We start from the raw sequence: 16,075 nt of genomic DNA on the forward strand, positions 1-16,075 counted from the left end.
GGCAGGTGAGGCGTATTCAAGAGTTGGTCGAACACATTGCAAATACACTGTTCTCAAGTCATTAACAGGAATGTTACATCGTTTAAGTTGACGTAAGAAGTAAAGTTTTTTGTTGAAGGCTTTACACATGTAATCAACCTGAGTATCCCATTTAAGGTTTTCTTGTATATGAATGCCCAGAAGCTTAACACAGTTCGTTTGATTGATGACGTTATTACCAATTTGAAAAATGGGCTTAGCAGGTTGGTGTCTTTGGAAGCAAGAAATCATGACTTGACATTTTTTGGGGTTGAGTCGCATGTGATTTTTTAATGACCAGGAATGCAAACAGTCGAGCTGCTGTTGCATTAGACTTGTTTGGTCATTATTACGATATGTTTGAGCCAACGACACATCATCTACGTATTTGTAGTGGGAAACCTCAGGAGTGCCAGAAACAAAGTCATTTATCATTGCTAAAAAAGCCACCGGCCCTAGTTTAGTACCCTGGGCGACCCCAGCATTGGTTGGCTGTTGCCCGAACACCTAAAAAAAATTTTAAAAAAAATAAAAAAAAACGAACAAAATCAAAGAGTTGTTCGGGCTGTTGCCCGAACACCTAATCAAAGAGTTGTTTGGGCTGTTGCCCGTACACCTAAAAAAAAAACAAAAAAAAAAAAAAAAAAAACTGAACAAAATCAATGAGTTGTTCGGGCTATTGCCCGAACAACTCTTTGATTTTGTTCGTTTTTTTTTTAGGTGTTCGGGCAATAGCCCGAACAACTCATTGATTTTGTTCGGTTTTTTCTTTTTTAGGTGTTCGGGCAACAGCCCGAACAACTCTTTGATTTTGTTCGTTTTTTTTTTTTTTTTTAAGGTGTTCGGGCAATAGCCCGAACAACTCATTGATTTTGTTCGGTTTTTTTTTTTTTTAGGTGTTCGGGCAACAGCCCCAACAACTCTTTGATTTTGTTCGTTTTTTTTTTTTTTTTTTTTTTTTTTTTTTTAGGCTGTTGCCCGAACACCTAAAAAAAAAAAAAACCGAACAAAATCAAAGAGTTGTTCGGGCTGTTGCCCGAACACCTAAAACAAAAAAAACGAACAAAATCAATGAGTTGTTGGGGCTGTTGCCCGAACACCTAAAAAAAGGAAAAACGAACAAAATCAAAGAGTTGTTCGGGCTGTTGCCCGAACACCTAATCAAAGAGTTGTTGCCCGAACACCTTAAAAAAAAAAAAAAACCGAACAAAATCAAAGAGTTGTTGCCCGAACACCTAAAAAAAAAAAAAAAAAAACGAACAAAATCAAAGAGTTGTTCGGGCTGTTGCCCGAACACCTAAAAAAGAAAAAACCGAACAATAACAAAGAGTTGTTCGGGCTGTTGCCCGAACACCCCAAAAAAAAAAACCGAACAAAATCAATGAGTTGTTGGGGCTGTTGCCCGAACACCTAAAAAAAAGAAAAACGAACAAAATCAAAGAGTTGTTCGGGCTGTTGCCCGAACACCTAATCAAAGAGTTGTTGCCCGAACACCTTAAAAAAAAAAAAAAAAACGAACAAAATCAAAGAGTTGTTGCCCGAACACCTAAAAAAAAAAAAAAAAAAACCCGAACACCTTATCAAAGAGTTGTTCGGGCTGTTGCCCGAACACCTAAAAAAAAAAAAAAAAAAAAACCGAACAAAATCAAAGAGTTGTTGCCCGAACACCTAAAAAAAAAAAAAAAAAACCCGAACAAAATCAAAGAGTTGTTTGGGCTGTTGCCCGAACACCTAAAAAAAAGAAAAACGAACAAAAAAAAAAAAAAAAAAAACGAACAAAATCAAAGAGTTGTTTGGGCTGTTGCCCGAACACCTAAAAAAAAAAACCGAACAAAATCAAAGAGTTGTTCGGGTTGTTGCCCGAACACCTAAAAAAAAAAAAAAAACCGAACAAAATCAAAGAGTTGTTTGGGCTGTTGCCCGAACACCTAAAAAAGAAAAAACCGAACAATAACAAAGAGTTGTTCGGGCTGTTGCCCGAACACCCCCAAAAAAAAAACCGAACAAAATCAATGAGTTGTTGGGGCTGTTGCCCGAACACCTAAAAAAAAGAAAAACGAACAAAATCAAAGAGTTGTTCGGGCTGTTGCCCGAACACCTAATCAAAGAGTTGTTGCCCGAACACCTTAAAAAAAAAAAAAAAACGAACAAAATCAAAGAGTTGTTGCCCGAACACCTAAAAAAAAAAAAAAAAAACGAACAAAATCAAAGAGTTGTTCGGGCTGTTGCCCGAACACCTAAAAAAGAAAAAAACGAACAATAACAAAGAGTTGTTCGGGCTGTTGCCCGAACACCTAAAAAAAAAAAAAAAAAAAAAAAAAAAACGAACAAAATCAAAGAGTTGTTCGGGCTGTTGCCCGAACTCCTAAAAAAAAAAAACCGAACAAAATCAAAGAGTTGTTCGGGCTGTTGCCCGAACACCTAAAAAAAAAAAAACCGAACAAAATCAATGAGTTGTTCGGGCTGTTGCCCGAACACCTAAAAAAAAAAAAAGAACAAAATCAAAGAGTTGTTCGGGCTGTTGCCCGAACACCTAAAAAAAAAAAAAACCGAACAAAATCAATGAGTTGTTCGGGCTGTTGCCCGAACACCTAAAAAAAAGAAAGAACAAAATCAAAGAGTTGTTCGGGCTGTTGCCCGAACACCTAAAAAAAGAAAAACGAACAAAATCAAAGAGTTGTTCGGGCTGTTGCCCGAACACCTTATCAAAGAGTTGTTCGGGCTGTTGCCCGAACACCTAAAAAAAAAAAAAAAAAAAACCGAACAAAATCAAAGAGTTGTTGCCCGAACACCTAAAAAAAAAAAAAAAAAACCCGAACAAAATCAAAGAGTTGTTTGGGCTGTTGCCCGAACACCTAAAAAAAAAAACCGAACAAAATCAAAGAGTTGTTCGGGCTGTTGCCCGAACACCTAAAAAAAAAAGAAAAACCGAACACAATCAAAGAGTTGTTCGGGCTGTTGCCCGAACACCTAAAAAAGAAAAAACCGAACAATAACAAAGAGTTGTCCGGGCTGTTACCCGAACACCTAAAAAAAAAAACGAACAAATTTAAAGAGTTGTTTGGGCTGTTGCCCGAACACCTAAAAAACCGAACAAAATCAAAGAGTTGTTCGGGCTCTTGCCCGAACACCCCCCCCCAAAAAAAAAAAAATAAACGAACAAAAACAATGAGTTGTTCGCGCTGTTGCACAAACACCTAAAAAAAAAAAAAAAAAAACCGAACAATAACAAAGAGTTGTTCGGGCTGTTGCCCAAACACCTAACAAAGAGTTGTTCGGGCTGTTGCCCGACCACCTTACAAACAAACTTCACACTTTATCACATCGGATCTTCGTCAAATCTTCCCTCGCTCTGAATTGCTATTAACTCACAGTATCTGCTTGTATGCACCTTTTATGTTATTTAAAAACTGCGGTTAAATATTACAAAACTGTATATATAAACTGCTCACAAAAAGTAAGGAAACTTTTTTCAATCCAGTATATTTGTTATTATTTAATACTATCTTTGTATATGGTATATATCAATGCAAAGCTGAACTGTTCCTCTTTAAAATGATGCCACAGTTGCAATGGTTACATGTTGCTGGACTTGACCACGTTAATGAGAATGAGACAAAGTCACAAATAAAATGTGCCAAAATTAGCAATTTTGTGTTACTGTGTGAACAATCAAATTGACACTGTAATTCAAACAAGCAAGACAACTTACTGATCTTAATCCACTTTATTGAGACAAGAAGTTTGGTATAGAGCAAGACAACTTACTGATCTTTATACACTTTATTGATACAAAAAGTTCAGTAACAAGTGGATGATTCGAAGGCGTTGATGACAGCCTGGCACCTTCTTCTCATGCTGCACACAAGTCGTGTGATGCACCGATGATGAGGGATGGCGTTCCATTCTTTGTTAATGAACCTGGTTAGGTCAGCCACAGTTGATGTGTTGGTGGTTCTGGCGCGGACAGCGAGGCCAAGCTGGTCCCACAGATGTTCCATGGGATTCAGGTCTGGACTGTTAGCAGGCCAATCCATCCGGTGCACCCCAACATTTTTCAGGTAGTCAGTCACCAGTCGGGCTCGATGGGGGCGAACGTTGTCATCTTGAAAGATGGCATTTGGTCCAAGAGTCTGCAAGTATGGGACTGCATTCGGCTGTAGAATATCGCCTTGCAAATACCCATCAAACAAGGTGTTTTTCATGAAATGAGGGTTAATTGTGTCCGATGAGCTCACTGGTGCAAATCATTTTGTAAACCATTAATGGTTCTGAAAAGCTTGATCGGTTCGATTATTGAGCATTACCTATTGACCATTCACAGACAACGGTAATTTTGGCACATTTGATTTGTGACTTTGCCTCATTGTTATTCGTGTAGCCAAGTCCAGCAACATGTAATCATTGCAAACGTGGTATCATTTTAAAGAGGAACAGATCAGCTTTGCATTGATATTAGGGTTTAATGCGTAACGCAGTAAACCGATTTAACACCAGGAAATATGCATAATTATAGTCAGGTTGCACAGTCGGGGCTATAAGCGATTGGGATTGTCAGGGCGCATTCAGACGTGGTTCCATTGTTCTTTTCAACCAACCAAAGCAATGCATTTGGGGAAAGGGTGCTTGTCTTTCTGGGAACCGTCATTGAATATTCTGCCACCGAGGAGTTAAGATAGATTGTATAGTTTCGCAAAATTCGGTACCTTCTTGGCAACTCGCTGGAAGTGGGAACCGCATCGAAGAAATCCAATTGATACCTGATGAGGAGGGCGAAGATGGGCGGCTACAGAGAGTGGTGAAGCCGATGGCTTACTAGCCGGGCCAATCGGGTGAGTCGCTACATTTTCAGACCTAATGCTGGGGCAAGTACAGCCCCAACAGTAACGCTAGTAGGTAACACGAGTACCGTGAATACGGAAAGGTTTCAAACATCTAGTATGTATAAAGGGCCAATAATTGCGAACATCCCACAGATTAATAATCAGGATATTTCATGGCCTTTACACGTAACTCGGGGTATAACGGACCAACATTCTCAAAGCATGAGTACAGGTACACAAGGACAAGAAAGGGCGGACAATCATAATTTTTCTGGCAGCTTGCCGTTTAATATGAAAGTTAGTCAGAGCTTGTGTCAGTCAGGCCAATCAGGAATAAGTAAGCCTAGTAGTTTAGTGTACAACTTGGCAAACTCTAGTCAATATTCAGGGTATTCCATACATAACAGGGATGGGGCATGTATTAGGTTAGGAGGGACATCATCTTCAATAGAACTGGGTGGTGCCCAACTTTCAAATGCAGGGTGCAAAATAAGTACAGTAGGGAGCAGTTGCATGTGGAGGTCCATTGATTGCACAGCAGGCTCTTGAAGCATACCGATGGCGGATAACATGCAGCATATGAATTAACCATCAACTCCCTTTAATCCATTGATATCTGTTTGTAGCGAATTGGGCGAGGGCCTACCGCTAACCTTAAAATTTTTAAGATTATTCATAGCGAGTTTGTGGATTTTGCTGTGATCTTACAAAGAAGAGTGACCCTATAGTAGTACAAATAGCCTACCGCTAACCTTAAAATTTTTAAGATTATTCATAGCGAGTTTGTGGATTTCGCTGTGATCTTATAAAGCAGAGTGACCCTATATTAGTACAAATAGCGGTCAAGACACAATATTTCTTGCTGGCTGTAAACGAGGGGGATTTTATAATATGGAAAGATAATAAACACAGGCGTCCAATTACTTCTATACATTACATGGACCTCTGCATTTTTTGACTTATGTAGCAGTGTATTTGCGAGCTCATCTCCATAGAACACATAGAATGATTGAAATAGTGTCAGATCGTACGCACAGAGAGCAGCAGCTCGTCCAATAAGGGGGGATGGCGCACTTTTAGAATGAGGCAGCAATTAACACCAGTTAGATCATGGGCATAATTGACGATGAATTATGGGCATTGCACGTCACAGCACCATGTGTTAATCAAGCTCTAGAACAAAGTGTACATAAAGAATAGAAGGGCAATACCAAGTTTCATTATGACCTTTCGGAATGATTGATCATTATTAGGCACTAAATGGCCAGCTTCCATAAATCAAGGGGTAGCCTATTGCATAATATTAAAATTAAAGACCTTTGCATCTTCTTCCATTTGTACATACGTATCTGGTAGTTCATATGTTTAATGAATAGGGTGGTATAGATGGCCTTAGCTTTCGATCCAAACCGGACCTAGTTCAGAGGCATAAAACAAGTACAAACAAATACATATCCATTCATAGAAAAAGAGAGGGGAAATGGATTAAAGGAAGAAAGAACCGGGAAAGAAAGAAGCGGGAAAATAACAGCCAATCAAAGTTTCTATTTCAGAAACAATTGGTGGCTATGAACCAGTACGAGTAGAGTGGCGAGGACAAAGGAGGTTTCATATGAAAGGATGGATTACTGGACCATAAAAGTGGTAAATGCATCGTTCGTTAACAATGCAGGGAAACATGAAAGGGTAGAATTAGAGAACAAGTTGCATCATGATGCAATTAACAATGGTCAATTATTGGAGAAAAGCAAGATCAAAAGTACGATGGTATTAAAAATAGGTATGAGGGACCTGTGGAAAAAAGGGGGGGGGGTTACTTACATGAGATAGTTATAGTAACAAATATATAGGAACAACTTTAAAAAACTAATTTATACTTGAGTTACAGAATATAAACAACATTATAGTTCTCAAGCAGAAGTGAAGTGGGGGTAACGGGAATTTATTTAACACCAGTGTTTATGTTTAGTCCAAAGGGCTTGACTGTCTTGAGTTGGTGAATCCAGTGTGATTCTCTATGCTTGCAGTTATATTTCATATGTTCACAAATTGCACAAATGGGAGGATCCCACGGGTAGTTTCATTGTTTCTAAGATGCCAGAGGATTGTAGCCGCTTGGACCCTCGGCAAGATTCAAGATGTTCCATTACATTTCCAGTGCTGAGCAGTCTGGTTAGTTTTTACCGCCAGTCTGCAAAATATTGAATTATTTGGTTGGGTCCTGAGGCGAATTAGAATAAATCTGCTTTATACTTGTTAAGTATAAAGAGTTACACGGTTGAATGGTTTGGCGGGAACATTGAATAGGACTGGGTGCGGCACCCAGGGTAAGGCTTATCTGGCTATGCTATCAATATACACATTAAAGCTTTGTTAATTTAGTCTTTTTTTAGTCGTTATATAGATTAGCAGGGAGGTCAGTACTAGCTTGAACCTGAAAGCGTTGATTTGCATAGATCAGGTGTACGTTTCCAATATCGGTTGGTTTTTCGTATCTGGCGGTCAACACAGCACTGATGTTCCATGGCAATGACACGTTGTGTCGTAAAAATGTCGGTACAAAATGTAACGAACAATGGAGGCGGGCTAAACCGTAAAGCTTACGTATTTGAACAACAAAGGCGCATGATTAAAAATTATCAGTTGATCCGGTTATTCAAGTTACAGGGTGTAATTATTGTCAGTGAAGACGAAAATTCGGTCATTACAAAAAGTAACAAACATTATAATGTGGGACTAAACGTACAGAGTATGTACATGAGATGAGAAGACGCATGATTAAAAATGATCGAGTGATCCGGTTATTCAAGTTACAGGGTGTAATTATTGGCAGTGAAGATAACAATTCGTAAAGTGGTTACAAAAAGTAACCCATTATAATGTTGGATTAAAATGTAACAGAGCATACACATGAAATGACAAGATGCATGATTAAAAATAGGTTCAATTACAGGGTGTAATTTTTACAGTGAAGACAAAAATGTTCGATGCAAACGTAGAAGAGTGTGAAGATGAAAAGAGAAGATGAATAATTAAAAAGGAATCAGTTGCTCCGATTGCAGCATAGCTTGCAGACATCTTCATCCGGTTGCAGCATAGCTTGCAGACATACCATATTTGACCTATATGACCTTTATTAAAGTAACATAGTTAATGTTTAAAGTATAATCAGCATATGAAGCTCTGCTGTTAAAAGCAGCATTCTTGGTTGCCCTTTTCGGTTATTCTGAGGGTGAGTGAGTTTACAACTCACGATGGCAAATTCCCGGGCGTTGCGTATTGGTGATATTTCCTTTAATCAGGAAGGGAATTTGCAAGTAGTTCTAAGATATTCAAAAACGGATCAAGTGGGTAAAGTTCAATCATTTCTATTGACAGGAATGCCAATACTTCACCGTTTGTACATTGAGGGGGACCCTATGTCAGCCAGACAAGTTAATCACATCTTAAAGTAGGGATTAAGGCCTTCAGGTAAACCCCACACCCTTTTCAGTTCATAGTTGCAGGATATGTTCGGGGTTCGGGAGGAACAAATCAAAAGTATGGGGAGATGGAAGTCTGGAGCACTTGAATCCTACATTAGGCCAGACTTAATGTTTTCAATTGTCTAAAAGGGGTAGCTTGTAGCAAGGTCATAAATAAGCAGTGTTGACAACCGCTTCTTTAATTAGCATATTGCCGTTTAAGATAAATAATCAGTTACAAGATTGGTGAATGTTGAGTTGGTTGTTAACAATTTGTGTACAACATTTTCAACTACATACAAGACTTTGACAAGATAAAATATTGGTCAGAACAGATTACCCAGGCTGTTTTTCTTTGAATTTGCTTTTATACAGATGTTTATCGGGGACAGTATCATTCGCCACAGCAGCGGCACAGTGGTGGTACAGTGACATGGAAAGGCGTGTCTGGGGCACGCCTGGACGGCTGGGACTAGGCTCAGGAGATACGGCAAAAGGCGAGGTCCCGACGACAATAGTGTTACATCTAAGGACCAAAGATATCTTGAAGGAAAATTCGGGACAGATAACACATAGGGTAAAAGGGAGCCTAAAGATGTTCATCAATCCGATGCAAGAACGTGGGTACCGGGACAGTATCATTCGCCACAGCAGCGGCACGGTGGAGGTACAGTGACATGGAAAGGCGTGTCTGGGGCACGCCTGGACGGCTGGGACTAGGCTCAGGAGACTCCTGGCAAAAGGCGAGGTCCCGACGACAATAGTGTTACATATAAGGACCAAAGATATCGTGAAGGAAAATTCGGGACAGATAAGACATAGGGTAACAGGGAGCCTAAAGATGTTCATCAATCCGAAGCAAGAACGTGGATACCGGGACAGTATCATTCGCCACAGCAGCGACACAGTGGTGGTACAAGTGACATGGAAAGACGTGTCTGGGGCACGCCTGGACGGCTGGTACTAGGCTCAGGAGATACCTGGCAAAAGGCGAGGTCCCGACGACAATAGTGTTATATCTAGGGACCAAAGATATCTTGAAGGAAAGATTGGGACAGAGTAGACATAGGGTAAAGAGAGCCTAAAGGTAATTAGGAAAATCCTACCCAACACACGGTTAATTTGGTCAGAAATTTGTTAAGGGTGAAGTATCAAGGTAAAGTTAAAGGAGGGCAGAAAAACGCTGCACTTGGGATTTAAATATGTATGCAAAGAAGATACTTCGGGAGATGCAAAACGCACCTGTTATAAAACACCCCCATCTCATTAACCCTTCCCGGAAGGTGCGTACTGGCAAGACATGATTCATTTGGTTCCATCAAAATTTATCAGACGGGTTGACACTCGGAGAAAGTTTTGTAAAAAAAAAAAAATAATAATTAAAAAAAAAAAAAAAAAAAAAAAAAGGGGGGGGGGTGTTTGGGCAAATTTTTATATCAAAATTTGCTTTGGCGGTAAGTTTAGTTTGTTCCTATAAACAAGAAGCTAATAGGCATTGTAGCCTGTGAGGAAGTGGTAAATTAATTTATGTGAATTGAAGTGGTAAATTAATTTATGTGAATTGATATGGATAAATATGGTGGTAATAAAATGATGTGATTGTATATAAAGAAGTAGATTAATTTGGTACCTTCTTGGCAACTCGCTGGAAGTAGGAACCTCATTGACCCGGAGTTTTCTCCAGTCAATGAGTGCATTTATAATTATAATAATTGTAATTAGTCTGGTACCTTCTTTGGCAAATCGCCGAGAAGTGGGAACCTTTGCGGATTGGAAATTTACCGTTCGCAAAGTGAGGGATTGGGACCCTTTGCGAATTGGTCGCAAAGTGTATTATAATGGGAACTGGTATACTTCTTTATGAGTGTGGATATCACTGGATGGAATTAAATAAAGGGAAATCCCTTATATTATTATGAATTGGCGTTTTACCACCGAATTCAGAGTACGGAATAAATTAACTCTTGGCAGAGTTCACTACAACAACAAATCCTTGTGTCTGTGTATATTTATCAGGTGGTAATAGGGTTTAATGCGTAACGCAGTAAACCGATTTAACACCAGGAAATATGCATAATTATAGTCAGGTTGCACAGTCGGGGCTATAAGCGATTGGGATTGTCAGGGCGCATTCAGACGTGGTTCCATTGTTCTTTTCAACCAACCAAAGCAATGCATTTGGGGAAAGGGTGATTGTCTTTCTGGGAACCGTCATTGAATATTCTGCCACCGAGGAGTTAAGATAGATTGTATAGTTTCGCAAAATTCCCTCCCTCCCTCCCTGGGGTTAATGGAAGGGTCAGGGTATTACGGAATACGTGGTACAGATTGATATGACTGATAATCTTACAACTTACACTTAAAGCGGTAAGTTTACGTTGTTCCAATAAACAAGAAGCTAATAGGCATTGTAGCCTGTGAGGAAGTGGTAAATTAATTTATGTGAATTGATATGGATAAATATGGTGGTAATAAAATGATGTGATTGTATATAAAGAAGTAGATTAATTTGGTACCTTCTTGGCAACTCGCTGGAAGTGGGAACCTCATTGACCCGGAGTTTTCTCCAGTCAATGAGTGCATTTATAATTATAATAATTGTAATTAGTCTGGTACCTTCTTTGGCAAATCGCCGAGAAGTGGGAACCTTTGCGGATTGGAAATTTACCGTTCGCAAAGTGAGGGATTGGGACCCTTTGCGAATTGGTCGCAAAGTGTATTATAATGGGAACTGGTATACTTCTTTATGAGTGTGGATATCACTGGATGGAATTAAATAAAGGGAAATCTCTTATATTATTATGAATTGGCGTTTTACCACCGAATTCAGAGTACGGAATAAATTAACTCGTGGCAGAGTTCACTACAACAACAAATCCTTGTGTCTGTGTATATTTATCAGGTGGTAAATACTATATGCAAAGAGAGTATTAAATAATAACAAATATACTGGATTGAAAAAAGTTTCCTTACTTTTTGTGAGCAGTTTATATACGGCAGGTTCTGATGTCTTTGGCTTGTGTCTGCGGTGGTGCCATTGGACTTCTAAACATTCTAATGACGTTAGTGGTGAAAGAAATGTACGACGAAAGTATTCTATATAAACCACAAGGGAAACTGACTGGGTAAATTTGTAAATGATTTTGGGGGTTGAACAAAGACTTGACTAGAGTGGGATACGAACCAACGACCTCCGGATTAAAGTGCCGGAGGTCGTTGGTTCGAATCCCACTCTAGTCAATTCTTTGTTCAACCCCAAAAATCATTTACAAATTTACCCAGTCAGTTTTCCTTGTGGTTTATATTGATATCTGAAAAAAAAGTCGCATCCCCTTAAGGTGCTCCCCTAGCTGCCGCTTCCCAGGTTGTATCGTAATTTGGGTGTGATCCCTGGATACACGGCAGTTAACGGTTGTATGGCTTCTGACTGGCACCCCCGAACAAAGATATTGACAAAATAGGGACACCGCCAAGATAGGGCTAGATAGCTCAGTTGGTAGAGCGCCGGCACGTTAATCCGGAGGTCGTTGGTTCGAAACCCACTCTAGTCAATTCTTTGTTCAACCCCCAAAATCACGAAAGTATTCTGGCAGATTTTTATACTGTTGCCTCTTGCCTATTCGGGCTTGGAGAAAGCACCGGCAGTTTTGCAGCAGGTAAGTTGTTAACATTGTGAAGGTAATTATTATGTGGCTGCGATGCTGTAGAGATTCCATGAAGTAAGCAGATGATATCCAGCTAACTACATCTCTGGTTTCTGACTGATATTTTGAAACTATGTCCCTTTTCGAATCCACGACTTCGGCGAATCCACAGCTTCGGCGAAGGCTAGCTTGGCCTCGAGCTTGTTTTGACAATTTGCGCGTGCTTTGCGTATCCGCGATCGGGGTTTCAGACAAGAGGACGGAGCTTGAAGCTGAACCCAAAGCCGAAGCCGTGGTTTCGAAAGGGGCTGCTATTATCTCAGAAGTCACGTATGAAAAGAGGGAATGAATGCGAATACACGTGTATCAGGCTGAACGATAGTCACATATCACAGCCTTTTGGAATACTAATTCCTTCAGAACAAAGTGGCTTAACCAAGGACTGAATTTTCTATGCATTAATTCATCTTGCTGCAGGGTTGCTTTATGACCAGACACAAAGTTACGACTTGGCCTTCGTCGTGCTTGGAATCGTCAACATTGTAATGATGGTACTGATGATGATGGATCGCTTGTGGGGTGTCGTGGCCGAGCGTATAAAAGCGCCGAGCCCAAGCTCTGGTGTTTCTGTTCAACAGAGTGCTGATTCGAATCCCGGTTGTGACAATAATTGTGGCCTTGAGCAAGACACTTAACCATGAGCTTCTCTCCACCCATGTTCTGTGTAACTGAATAGCTTGGAGCCCGGTAACTTGCAGCACCGGCTGTATACTCCCCATGAGCGTCACAGCGTGACGGCCCTGAGACCTATAATATAAGAAGCCATTATTATTACTATCATTAGTTATTCTTCGATGTGGTTTTTCACCACTAAATGCCTCCATATGTTTGGGTCGATTCGGTTTAATTTGTTGTCCCCTCGGCTGCCAATATTTATGCGAAGAAGAAGCCATCCAGAAAAGAATAAGAAAACAATGATGTTCGTGTTCCTATAACGTCACTGAGTATAGCAAATTTTTAAGGAGTAACTTTAAGTGTCTGTTGACGGAACAGACGTATCTCATTGTCGAGGTCTTCTTGGCTTGGGTGGATAGCCGCAATCCCAACCGCCTTGAACGGTACATCACCGTCGTATGGCGATAGTGCATTATCAGCTACTGCTCCCAAACTTTGGAATGAGCTCCCAATGTCCATAAAGTTTGTGCTAATAAGTCAATACATATTTTTAAGAAGTTGCTGAAGACCCATCTGTTTTATCTGTAATTAAATCCTTTTCCTAGACTGTTATAGTTTCTGTGCAGTTTTCAGCATTTATAGGTATTTAAATCATTTTGTCCTTTAAGTTTGTAATTTTTAATAACTACTCAGACAGTTTCGCTATTCCTATTGGTCGAGAGCGCGTCACGTTGGGGTGTTTAAACCGTTGATAACGACCAGTGTTTATAACCGGTTGTCCGCGCTAGTCTTAATGCAAGACGTTTTTTGTTACGGGCGATGCAGGCGCTATCGGTGAGTTGGCTGCGCTGTATATAAAAGGCAAACCAGCGAATAATATGCACCAAGACTATACGTGCATGCGCACGAACGGAACCGGAAAACACACACGTCCGAACGGACATCGTACATGTACATTCAACACGTATACTGAACATACCATGGAGGTGGAAACATACAGAGCTCAAGCACTCGGAAACGGATAAGGTTTACAGAGTTTCTTACTTTATTACGCCTTTTAACCAAAAAGGTGTTTATGAATGGGAATCAAAGTGTGTTGAATCGGTTTTCAACTAGTGGTTTAAACGCCGAGGACTGGTTCTTAAAAATTTACCTCGACCAGGCCTCGTCGGGATTATTAAACCACTAGTTGAAAACCTCTTCACCACACATTGATTCCCTTAGTTTTACAGTCGTTTTTTTCAGATCATTTTATTTGTTTGTGGTATTGTTAATGGCTTCATTTAGGTGAACAGCTCGTCAGTCCTAAATTCATATAAATTTGTCAGTGGGCTTAAGTTGGGACATAAACTTCAAGTTTGTTTTCTTAATGCTTTATGATTTTGCTGTTTAGCGCTTTGAGAAAAGTTTAATAAATATTGCGCTATATATATAAATACTGTTTTATTATTAACAATTATTTGACCAAGTATGCGATTGACCAGTCTTTTTTCTTTAAACTGTTCTTCAATTTATATTCAAAAAATAGTAGTATTCAAATAGTATATATACTAATTGAGGACTGTTGCTGACATTCATAACGGGAAAACTTGCCGTGTTCTTTTTTTTGAAGCGATTTTTTACGTACAAATTTCTCTTTTTAAAATTTGAGTTGCACCGATTTTTTTTAATACATAACGACAGATAGGCCTATGCTCTTTGTTTCAATTTACTGGTACATTGTTTCTGTCAATACTTTTCAGATAAGGCCAAAAATCACCGAATTCCAGAAGCCCTTTTGACTAATTAATATTCACACAGAGGTCACGCACGAAAAACGATGCATACTCTGCAGATAAAATCACAAAGGAAATTAGTGACCTGCGGGTGGATTGCGCTCCCAGTGACCATCAGGCCATTTTTGCACGGGTTCATGCCAGTGAGCAATTTGTAGTATCTAGGAAATGGAAGAGGAGATGTAACTCTGATTTATGGGACTACTAATCTTATTCCGCAACAAAATAAACACGCTTGTGTTTTCAGACTTGCCATCTGGGGTTAGAAGTCCCATTTTATTTTAAGTCTAAGAAGAAAATAAACAATAGTTAATATAAAATTATAAATTGTTGTATCCATACTTTCAAATTGCTTTAATCATTATTAACCAATTGTTAACTTTAAGAGTTAGTAACCGGTTAAGGTTATCCATTATTAAACCATCACGTAAACTTAAGTTTGGTTCAGTTAATTTACCAACTGCCAAGTACCTTCTACGTGGCTCATAATAGTAAGATCTTTACAAATACATTTCTTTTCTTTTTTCTTCGATCTTACAGTATGTAACTGTTAAACCGAAAATATAAATTCTTAATTAATTAACGAATAAATCGGGTTATTGAGGGGCAACTCGCCCTAGTCGCCCTTTCGTGTAAGACCTTATAACATGTATATAATAAATGTATTAAAAAATATTGAAGAGCTCAAATTGCCTTGTTTTGCATCCTCTAAAAAAGGACTCCTTAACCGTAAATATAGCTGAAAACATTGCAAAATAGGTTTTTGGAATGGCAGTAAGGAGGGGATGGAGTGGCGGAAAATAAAACAGGATTTTTAATTTTTATTGAAGACTGGTGTTGAGGTCTTCCAGCAGAGCGGTCCAGAAAGCAAATGTGCTTTTCCGTTCTGAGAAAGGCTTTTTCCCAGGCTGCCCATTGAAAAGGTTTTGTGAAGCTGTTATACGCAACATGTTCACAAAAGAAAAGCCTCTAATTGTTAACCTGCGGACACCAACTCCTTATTGCATTCTTGAGTTGCACAAAGGTAGCCTAAACACAAACCCCATGATCAGTTGCCCATAAAGAAAATCAAGCCTTGCTTAATTTTTTTTTATGGGGCAAAACCTTCATTCAAAATGGCGACTTCAAGCTGTCTCCTTACTTTTACCACAATCATGATCATTTTTTTGGAGATGGGATCTCTTAAATCGTTCGGTGTTTTGTTCAACCCCATGATGGATTCTCTAGAGTGCAGTGCAGCTGAACTGGGGACCGTAATCGGCTTGTCAAACAGTATTAGTTATATCATTGGTAAGTTAAGAGTTTACTGGGCCAGCAGCCGTCGTCACGAAACTTTACGCAACTGTGTAAATCCGCTTGCGCAATGTTTATGGAGCAACTTGCGCCATAAACGTTGCGCAAGTGGACTTTACGCAGTTACGTTAAAGGAACACGTTGCCTTGGATCGGTCGAGTTGGTCTTTGAAAAGCGTTTGTAAACGTTTGTTGTAAAATGCAAATGGGTAGAAAGATGTTGTTACACTAGAATACAATAATATAAAAAGTTCCTTAAAAATCCTAGCCTTGCTCAAGGCAGTCGAATTATTCACTCCGAAAAAAGACCGCCGCGATGTATAAAAACCCACCCGTATTCACTGTGCGTAACATCGCACGACACGATGCCCCCGTACGCTATCC

General features: G+C 39.5%; 1 pseudogene; it reads left to right on the forward strand.

Moving 5' to 3' along the window:
• The window catches only part of LOC139946239 (monocarboxylate transporter 12-like), a 34,717-nt pseudogene that overhangs the window by 16,712 nt on the left and 1,930 nt on the right, over positions 1-16,075 (forward strand).

The sequence above is a fragment of the Asterias amurensis genome, chromosome 13 (assembly GCF_032118995.1).
Source record: "Asterias amurensis chromosome 13, ASM3211899v1".
Lineage (NCBI taxonomy): Eukaryota > Metazoa > Echinodermata > Asteroidea > Forcipulatida > Asteriidae > Asterias > Asterias amurensis.